This window comes from Tupaia chinensis, unplaced genomic scaffold (assembly GCF_000334495.1).
Source record: "Tupaia chinensis unplaced genomic scaffold, TupChi_1.0 Scaffold139055_1, whole genome shotgun sequence".
Lineage (NCBI taxonomy): Eukaryota > Metazoa > Chordata > Mammalia > Scandentia > Tupaiidae > Tupaia > Tupaia belangeri.
In genome coordinates, this window is record NW_006198945.1 from 420,031 (window position 1) to 430,500 (window position 10,470).

Below are 10,470 nucleotides of genomic sequence, written 5' to 3' on the forward strand. Positions count from 1 at the left end.
TTTTGTAAGGCCTACCTAGAAGTACTCAGGATGAGTTGTATATTTAATATTTTCATGAGTAAATAACTAAATGGACTATGGGAAGTTAGAATGAAAGAATTAGTAAAAATAAAAGCAGGAATTAATGAGTTTGAAAAGTTGAAAAATATGACAAAAAGTTGCTATTTAAGAATTATTAATTTAATTGTACTTATTAATATTGCCATTTTAAATTTCGCTATAGGGCACATGCACTCACCAGAGAGACTGAGAGAGAGAGGGGGAAAGTGAGAAAGCAAGCTTCCATATCTGGGACTCAAACCATGGTTGGCCATGATGGAGTGCAGTACCTTAACCACCACTGCACATCCAATAGCTTTTCATTACTTTTTATTTAGTCATAATTTCTGGTTTACATTTATTCCGTATATATCTCTGTGAGCTTTTTAAAGCATGCATGCAGGTATAATAACATGCATGTGCAGTAATCAAGTAAAAGATAAATACATATCTTCAACACTGAATATTACTTTATGTTTTGCACATTTAATTCTAGTTGTACTTATTTTTTAGAAAATATATATTAAGTTATCCATATTCTTACTCTGCTGTGGTACATCATTCCATAGTTTCTTCCCTTATTTACATGCATTTTTGTGTTCATTAAAAATTTTGTGAAGAATCTTCCACACCATGCAGCTTCTGGTATCTACCATTACTCTATTTACATGCTTCTGAGCCTTTCAGAGTCAAAATAGTCTATATATGTTAAGTGGGGACATATAGTATTTGTCTTTCATAGTCTGGTTTATTTCATTTATCATTGTATCTCCTTGGTTCATCTACTTGTTTTCAAATGAAAGTATTTTGTTCCTTATGGCTGAGTAGTATTCCATTGTGCATATATACCATATTTTCCTGACTTGTTCATTGGTTACTGGACACTTACCTTGATTCCATGACTTAGCTATTGTGACTAATGGTGCAGTAAACATAGATGTGCACATATCACTGTGACAGTGATTTCCTGTTCTTTAGGCATATTTCCAAAAATGGGAGCTCCTGATCATATAGTAGTTAAATTTTCAGATTTTTAAGGACATTGAATGCTGTTTTCTGTGGTGGCTATAGTAATTTACATTCCCACCAGCAGCACACAAGTGTTCCTTTTTCTCCATAACCTTGCCAGCACTTGATATTCTTTTTATTTATTTATTTATTTTTGTCATAGCCATTCTCACTGGGATTAGGTGATATTTCACTATGGTTTTGATTTTCATCTCCCTTATGATAATAGGTGTTGCATTTTTTTCTTATGCTCTTTAGCCATATGTATATCTTCCTTTGAGAGTTGTCTGTTCAGGTCAATTGCCAGTTTTTTAATTGGATTTTTTTTTGTGGGGTGAACTTTTTGAGTTCTTTATATATATTCTGGCTGTCAATCCCTTATCTGAAGTATAATTTGTAAATATTTATATACCATTCTGTGAGTTGTCTCTTTATTGTTTCTTTTGCTGTCTAGAAGCTTTTTAGCTAATTTAATCTCACTTATCTATTTTTGACGTTATTACTTTTCCCTTAGGGGTCTCTTTGACTGGACTAAAATATAGGGTATTCATGCTAGGAAAATTCATTTTTAATGTTGTAAAGATATACAATGACTGAACGTAAAAAAATAAGAAAAATAAATATATATTAAAAAATATTTACCTGCTTCAGTATCTGAAGTGTTTCTCCTGTGTGTTTCTCTGACACTTTAGTAATGTGAGGCATTATTTTAAGTCTTTGATCCATTTTGAATTAATTATTATAAATGGTGAGATATGGGGGTCTAGTTACATTTTTCTGCACGTGAATATCCAGTTTTCCCAGAGCCATTTGTTGAAAAGACTATTGTTTCTTTACTGGGTTGCCTTGTGCCTGTTGTCAAAAATCAGTTGGCTGTTGACATTGAGTTTATTTTGGAATTGTCTGTTCTGTTCCGTTAGCCTCTGTTTCTGCTTTTGTGCCATTGTCATGTTGTTTGGTTATTATGACTTTAAAATGTATTTTGAAGTCATATGGTGAGGTGCCTTGAACTTTACTCTTTTTGTAAAGCATTGCTTTGGTGATACAAGGTCTTTTGTGATTTCACATAAATTTTATGATTTTTTTCTATTTCTCTGAAGAAAATCATTGTTATTTTGATAGAATTTACATTGAATTTTTAGATCACTTAAGGTAGTTCTGAAATTTTACCTATGTTGACTCTTTCAATCCATGACAAGGGATGTTTCTCCATTTGTGTGTGTCTTTTTCAGTTTCTTTATCCAGTTTTTCACAATTTTCACAGTAGAGATCTTTTACTTCTTTGGATAGATTTATTCTTAGACTTGTTTTTTGACTGTTATGAGTGGAATTGTTTTTTTATCATTTCTGCTTGTTTGCTCATGGCCAGAATACAAAAATGCTATATATTTTAGTATGTTGATTTTATATCCTGCTGAATTTACCTTCTCTAGGAATATTTTGGTGGATTATTTAGTTTTTTTTCCATGTATATAATCATGTCATATGAAAATAGGTGGCACATGGGTAATTTCCCTTTTTTTCTTTATAATTTGTATGTTTTTTATTTCACTCTCTTGTCTGATTGCATTGGCTATGACTTAAATAGGAGTGAAGGAACTGGATATACTTATCTTCTTCCAGTTTTGAAAGGAAAGGTTTTCAACTTTTGCCCATTGAGTACAATGTTAGCTCTCAGTTTATTATATATGGTCTGTATTATATTAAGAAATTCACCTTCTATCACTATTTTGTTGAGAGTCTTAATCATGAGGAGATGTTGTTCTATATCAAATTCTTTTTCTATATCAATTGATATTAATATATGATTTTTGTCTTTCCTTCTGTTAATGTGATGTATTACATTTATTGTTTTTCATACATTGAACCATCCTTGCATCCCTGAGATAAATCCTTTTATACTTAGTCATGGTGCATAATCTTTTTGATATATTGTTGAGTTTGGTTTCCTAGTATTTTATCAAGAATTTTTGTATATATATTTATCAGGGATGTTGGCCTGTAGTTTTCTTTTTGTTGTTGTGTCTTTGTCTGCTTTTGTGATCAAGATGATGGTGGCTTCATTGAATGAATTTGGGGAGATTACCTACACTTGAATCTTCTAGGATACTTTAAGAATCAGTGTTCATTTTTAAAGGATTTGTAGACTTTAGCAGTGAAGCCTTCTGGTCTAGACCACCTCTACAAGAAGTTCTGAAGGGAGCACTACTATATCAGGAAAACTAAAGACAGACAGACAGAAATAAGAGAAAAAGAAAAAGAAAATGGCCAACTTAATGGTAGGTACAAATCTGGAAATACCAATAATAACATTAAATGTTAATAGATTAAATTCTTCAATCAAGAGACACAAACTGGTTGAATGGATTAAAACAAACAAACAAACAAACACCCAGAAACCTATCTGGTGCCTGCAATCAACACACCTCATGGATAAAGACATACATAGACTAAAAGTGAAGGGCTAGAAAAAGTTATTCCATGCAACTGGAAACCAAAAAAGGACTAGAGTCATGATACCAATCTCAGAAAAAATAAACATTAAGAGAAAAACTCTAACAAAAGACAAAGAAGGGCATTATGTATTAATAAAAGGGCTAATTCATCAAGAAGATATAACACTTAATAAATATCTACACACCCAACTAAGGAGCAACCAAATATGTAAAGGAAAGACTGCTAATTGTTGGGGATCTCAACAATCCATTATCTCCTTTAGACAGATAATCTAGACAAAAAAATAAGCAAAGACATATAGGATCTAAATGATACCATAAGTTAAATGGACTTGAGAGACATCTATAGAAACTTCCATCCCCAAACCACTAAATATACATTTTTTTTCTCATCCTGGCATGGAACATTTTCAAAGATTGACCACATGATAGGGTATAAATCCAGCCTTTACATATTCAAAGGGATAGAAACTATATCCAGCATCTTCTCTGACCATGATGAAATGAAACTTGATATCAATTTCTGGAAAAACCCTTGAAAATACACAAACGCATGGAAACTAAACAACCTACTCCTGAATGATTTCACAACTACTGAAGAAATTAAGACTGAAATCAGTAGATTCATGGAAAACAATGACAATGAATATATGAGACACTGTAATCTATACGACACAGCAACACAAGTTATAACAGGGAAGTTCATAGTAATCACTGTGCATAAGAAAAAGATGGAAAGGTGGCAAATGGATAACCTAACATCATGCCTCAGGGAAATGGAAAACAACAAAAAAATCAACAAAAAAAATTGCAAGGAGAAAAGAAATAATAAAGATTCAAGTAGAAATAATTGAAATAGAATATAAATAAACCGTACAGGAAATAAATGAAAACAAAACCTGGCTCTTTGAAAAGGTAAACAAGATTCATACAACCTTAACTAGACTAGTCAAGAAGAGAGAAAGGAACCAGATAAATCAAATTCTCAATAAACCAGGCAATAGTACAACAGACACAATAGAAATACGAAACATCATTACAGGATACTATGGCTGACTATATACCAACAAACAAGTAAACCTTGATGAGTTGAACAAATTCCTGGACACATATAATCTACCAAGTTTGAATCAGGGTGACAAAGCCTGAATAGATGCATAACAAGAAATGAGACTGAATCAGTAATAAACAACCTCCCAACGAAGAAAAAGCCAGGTCCTGATCATTTCACTTCTAGATTCTACAAAACTTTTAAAAAAGAGTTACCCCCATTCTTTTTTCTTTTTTCTTTTTTTTAGGGTGCGTGCACTCACCAGACAGAGAGATACAGAGAGACAGAAAGCGAGAAATCAACCCCCAGGGGGGATGGCCACACCGCAATCCCTTCTCCTCCATTCTCCTCTCAGGATCTTGGGCACGCATGCACACGTACCCGGTGTGAGTTGTAAGCCACTGGGTCTGGGACTTAAACTGCAGTCTACTACATGGGAGTCCAGCAACATAGTCATTATGCTAACTGCTGTTCCCTTACCCCCTATTCTACTCGAATTATTTCTAAGATCTAAAAGGAAAGATCCTCCCAAATTAACTTAGGAAACCTTCATCACCTTCATCCCTAAAACAGATAAGGACACAACAAGAAAGAGAAACTACAGTCCAATATCTCTGATGAATATAGTTGCAAAAATTCTCAACAAGATACTAGCAAATCATATAAAACAGCATATAAAAAAATTATTCATGACCAGGTAGGCTTTATTCCAGGGATGCAAGGATAGTTCAACATATGCAAAAGCATAAACATAATACATCTTAGCAACAGAAAGAAAGTTAAAAAACATATGATCATTTCAATTTACACAGAAAAAGCATTCGACAAAATACAACATTGCTTCATGACTAAGACTCTCAGCAAAATTGGCATAGAAGGGTCATTTATCAAAACAATAAAGGCCATCTATCAAAAACCTTATAGCTATATTATACTGAATGGGGAAAAGCTCAAAAGTTTTCCACTAAAAATTGGTACAAGACAAGGCTGCCCGCTTTCTCCACTCCTTTTCAATATAGTGCTTGGAGTCCTAGCCAAAACAACCAGAAAAGAGAATAAAATAACTTTTCAATATAGTGCTGAAAGTCCTAGCCAAGGTAATCAGAAAAGAGAATAAAATAAAATGCATTCAAACAAGGAAAGAAGAGATGAAATTATCTCTATTTGCAGGTGATATGATTGTATACATAGGAGACCCAAAGGTATCCACAAAAACAAACAAATAAACAAACAACCCCTCCCCAAAAAAACTTCTGGAAGTAATAAATGAATACAGTAAAGTGGCAGAATAGAAAATAAACATCCAAAAATCTATAGAATTTCTATATACAAACAACAACCAGACTGAGGTAGAACTGATGAAAGTAATCTCATTTACATAGCCACAAAAAGTATAAGATTCCTAGGAATAAATCTAACCAAAGAAATTAAGACTTCTACGAGGAAAATTATGAAAACCTAAAAAAAAATCAACTAAACAAAGAAATAGAAAATGCCACAAAAAAGTGCAAGGACACCCCATGAGAATTAATATAATCAAAATGGCAATTTTACCCAAATTAATCTATATATTTAATGCAATCCCAATCAAAATACCAGAGATTATTCTTCACAGATTTAGAAAAGACAATAATAGAATGTGTCTGGAATCATAAAAGACCCCATATTGCCAAAATAATCCTGTGCAAGAAAGGTGGAGTAAGAGGCATATCACTTCCTGACCCTAAAATATATTACAAAGCAAAACATGGTATTGGCATCAAAACAGATATGTGAACCAATGGAACAGAACAGAGATCCCAGAAATAAATCCCAAAACACACAGTCAACTGATTTTTGACGAAGTTTTCCAATATTTCCAATGGGCAATGGAAAATCTCTTTAGGAAAGAGTACTGGAAAAACTAGGCATCCACCAGTAAAAAGATGATTGTGGACCCTTATCTCTCACCATTAAGAAAAAACAACTCAATGTAAATCAAAGATCTAAACCTAAGGCCTCAAACTATAAAACTACTAGTGGAAAACACTGGGGAAACTCTGGGTGACATTGGGGTAGGCAGAGACTTCATAAATAAGACCCCCAAAGCACAGGCAATAATCCCAAAAATAGACAAGTGGGATTACATCAGATTAAGAAGTTTCTGCACAGCAAAGGACACAGTTAATTAGTGTGACTTGACAACCCTCAGAATGGGAGAATATTTTTGTAAACTATGCCTCAGATATGTGACTGATAACCAGAATACAGAGGAAACTGAAGCAGCTTACCTGAAAAAAAAAACTGATTAACACAATTAAAAGATGTGAAAATGAGCTGAAGAAACAACTCTAAGGAAGACATATTAACAGCAGAAAAACATATGAAAAAAATGTTCAACATCCCTCATCATAAGGGAGATGCAAATCAAAACTACAGTGAGATACCACCTAACCCCAGTCATAATGGCAAAGATGGAAAAACAAAACAACAACAACAAAAAAAACCATGATAGGTGCTGTCTGGTTTGTGGTGAAAGGGGAACTTTCCTACACTGTTGGTGGGAATGTAAATTGGTCCAGCCTCTATGAACAATATAGAGGTTCCTCAAAGATCTACAAATGGAACTACCATATGATTGAGCAATTCCACTCATGGGTATCTACACAAAGGATAGGAGAATGTTCATTTGGAAAAGTGCTTGCACATCTATGTTTATTGTGGCATTATTCACAATTGCTGAGAAATGGAACCAACCCAAATGTCCACGAACAGATGAATGAATTGAAGAATTGTGGCACATATACACTATGGAATGCTACTCAGCCATAAAATACAACAAGATCCTGGTATTTAATATAAAGTGGATGAATATGAAATATTTATTTTTCAGTGAAGCAAGCCAGACTATGAAAGAGAGACGCTGTATGTCTCCACTTAATATATACCGACTGTCCACACTCTATGAAAACTGAAAGACTAGAAGACATAGAAGAATGGAAAATGGTTAGTGATACTGAAGACAGTGTGGGAAGAGGGTGGGAGAAGAGGGAGCATATGAGCAAATAAATTAAGGAGAAAAATAGAGATGCAAGACATTTATGGGACACAGAAATGGATTGTTATCTATTGATGATAATGTGTATAGTATCCTGAACTGGACTGGTGTGAAGTGCATTCATGTTGGGTAAATTTACTTTACAAGCTAGGTGATGTATACTGATTGAATGTTGATAATAATGTGTATGGTAATATCTTTGACTGAACCAATATTCATGATAGAAAAATTCATTTGGTATGCTATAATGATAGTGATTGAAGGTTTTAAAAAAAAACCCATGTAATGTTAACTACGATGATTACATGTAAACCAGAAATTAAATTAAAAATTCTAAAAAGAAATAGAGGTTTATTCAGCTCATGATTCAGAGGTCCAGGGTCCAGGCAGTAACTTCTGCTGAAGCTACAACATGGTGGAGGGCAGGATCTTGAACTGAGTGGCTGTCCATATGTTTCTGCTTGCTCTAGTCTTTTCCTCTATTATAACCCCACCAGAACTCAATCATAGGGTCCCTGCCCTAATGACCTTATCACACCCAAAGGCCCCACTCTAGGATAGGACACAGTACAGGGGTTAAATTTTCACTTAACACCTTTGCAATACAACCAAGCGCCAACACAGGAACTTTGAGAGAACAAACTATTGGGTCATTGGGAAAGTCATGATGTATTTTTTGCATAGAAAATATAGAAAAATACATCATGGCTTTTCTGATGACTCAATATTATCCAAAACATAATAGCTATGTTTTCCAGCATATAAGCATATGATTTTTCTCCTTAGATAAATGAAGTGTTTTAGTAATGGATTTTTTTTTTCATGATCGAGAGTATACGTGTTCACATGTATGGGAAGTAGGGAGAGAGAAAAGCACCCTTAACAGGATCTCATCATGATGCAATTGCTGCCCTCCAGTCCCTCAGGATTTGGGGTACCTGAGAATGGTATGCCTGACATGTTTACAAGCTGACTTGGGAATCCACAGTCAACCATATGATTTCTAGCTTTGCAGGGCACTTGGATTATTGCTGAGCTACAGTGGCTGGGCCTAGATTTTCTTATAGTAAATTACTGCATCAACAGGATCTCATCATGATGCAATTGCTGCCCTCCAGTCCCTCAGGATTTGGGGTACCTGAGAATGGTATGCCTGACATGTTTACAAGCTGACTTGGGAATCCACAGTCAACCATATGATTTCTAGCTTTGCAGGGCACTTGGATTATTGCTGAGCTACAGTGGCTGGGCCTAGATTTTCTTATAGTAAATTACTGCATCAATTAATAAATATTACTTGGTGGTAACTCAATCTAATGAAAAAAATATATAACTATCTAGTGATATGCTAAATAGATATTTGTACAATTCAATCTAAACTTTCGGTAAAAATAAAAATACTAATTTAGGTTAAAGAATATGCATACAGACAGACACATACACAAGCCCAAAACCATGCTTAATGGGGAAATACTCACAAAATTAAAACTAGTATCAGAGGTAAGCAAGGGATGCCCATATTAACATTATAACATAACATTATACTCAAGGCAGACATTAAGGCAATTAGGCAAAATAACTTAATTGGCGGTATCAAAATTTGAATAATAGTAATATTATACTATTTGTAAATGATATGACAATCTACCCAGCAAACTCAAGAAAACCAACTGAGAAATCTACACAAATCAAGAAAACTCAGCAAGTACAAAATATACATATAGAAATCACCTTTATTCATACACACTATAATGAAAAACAACTTGTTCACAACCGCAACAAAAAAGATTATATAATAGTTATGCATGGACTTATCAGGCAATGTGCAACAACACAAAATTTAGTTTGAACAAATGAAAAGACATTCTATATTCTGACAGAAAAATTCAGCATCATGTAAGTTTTTATCTTTTTATAATTTAACTTTGTAACTATAATGTGTTCCTGATAAATATATAAAATGTTTGCCTGTTGAGAGAGATGCAAATTTAGGCATTGAGCCTGTAGAAAATGTGGTCAGGGAAAACATTTTTAAAATATCTTCTTATAAATATATTACCTATTCAGAAAATTAAACATTTTTATGAATAACATGCACTTAAACCTCTAAAGTCTTAATATTTTTAAAAGTTCTGTTTGGAGTCTAGAATTCTTACCAGGATGATGTCTCTGTTTTCTGTCATCATTTACATCCAAAATACAGTTTTAAAAGTGAGTTGGCTTAAGTGAATTGTGTCACTCATCTTTCTGTACATATAACCTGAAGTTACTGTAAAAAAAAAATATGAGCCAAGCTTTCTGGGACTCTGAAATCAACAACATAAAATCATGTTGATCATGGATTTTTATTAATAGGTCTTGGTGTGTATGTTTGTGCATGTGTGTGTATATGTGGGTGTACACATGTTTTGTTCTGTATAAATTCTAAATATGATCAGAAATTTAAAATGATAGAATGTGTATATTGGCGTCACATTTATTTGAACAGAGTTGCTAGGTTTTTTTAAAAGAATTATTTTATTAAACTGTATTTATTATTATTACTATTATTTTCCAGTTTGATCAGAGAGAGGCAGAGAGAGAGAGGGGGAAAGTGAGAAAGCAAGCTACCAGATCCGGGACTTGAACTATGGTCAGCCACATTGGAGTCAAGCATCTTTAACTACTACATTGTCACCTGCCAGCACCACAATTGCTAGTTGTAATAAATCATGGGCTTGACATATTAACCTTGAAAATTATTATTAATCTGAGAAAATGTGCTTAATTCTTAACCTCTGGATGATATTGACAAGTCTTTTTTTACTTTTAAATTAAAGTTTAATAAAAGTAATCTACTTCTTGGGACCAGCAGTTAGTGTAATGGCTATGTCGCTGGA

At 33.6% G+C, this 10,470-nt stretch overlaps 1 protein-coding gene across 2 annotated transcripts in view; it reads right to left on the reverse strand.

Annotated features, from left to right (window-relative positions):
* GLRA2 (glycine receptor alpha 2) overlaps positions 1-10,470 on the reverse strand; it is a 218,740-nt gene that overhangs the window by 76,132 nt on the left and 132,138 nt on the right. The window lies entirely within an intron of this gene.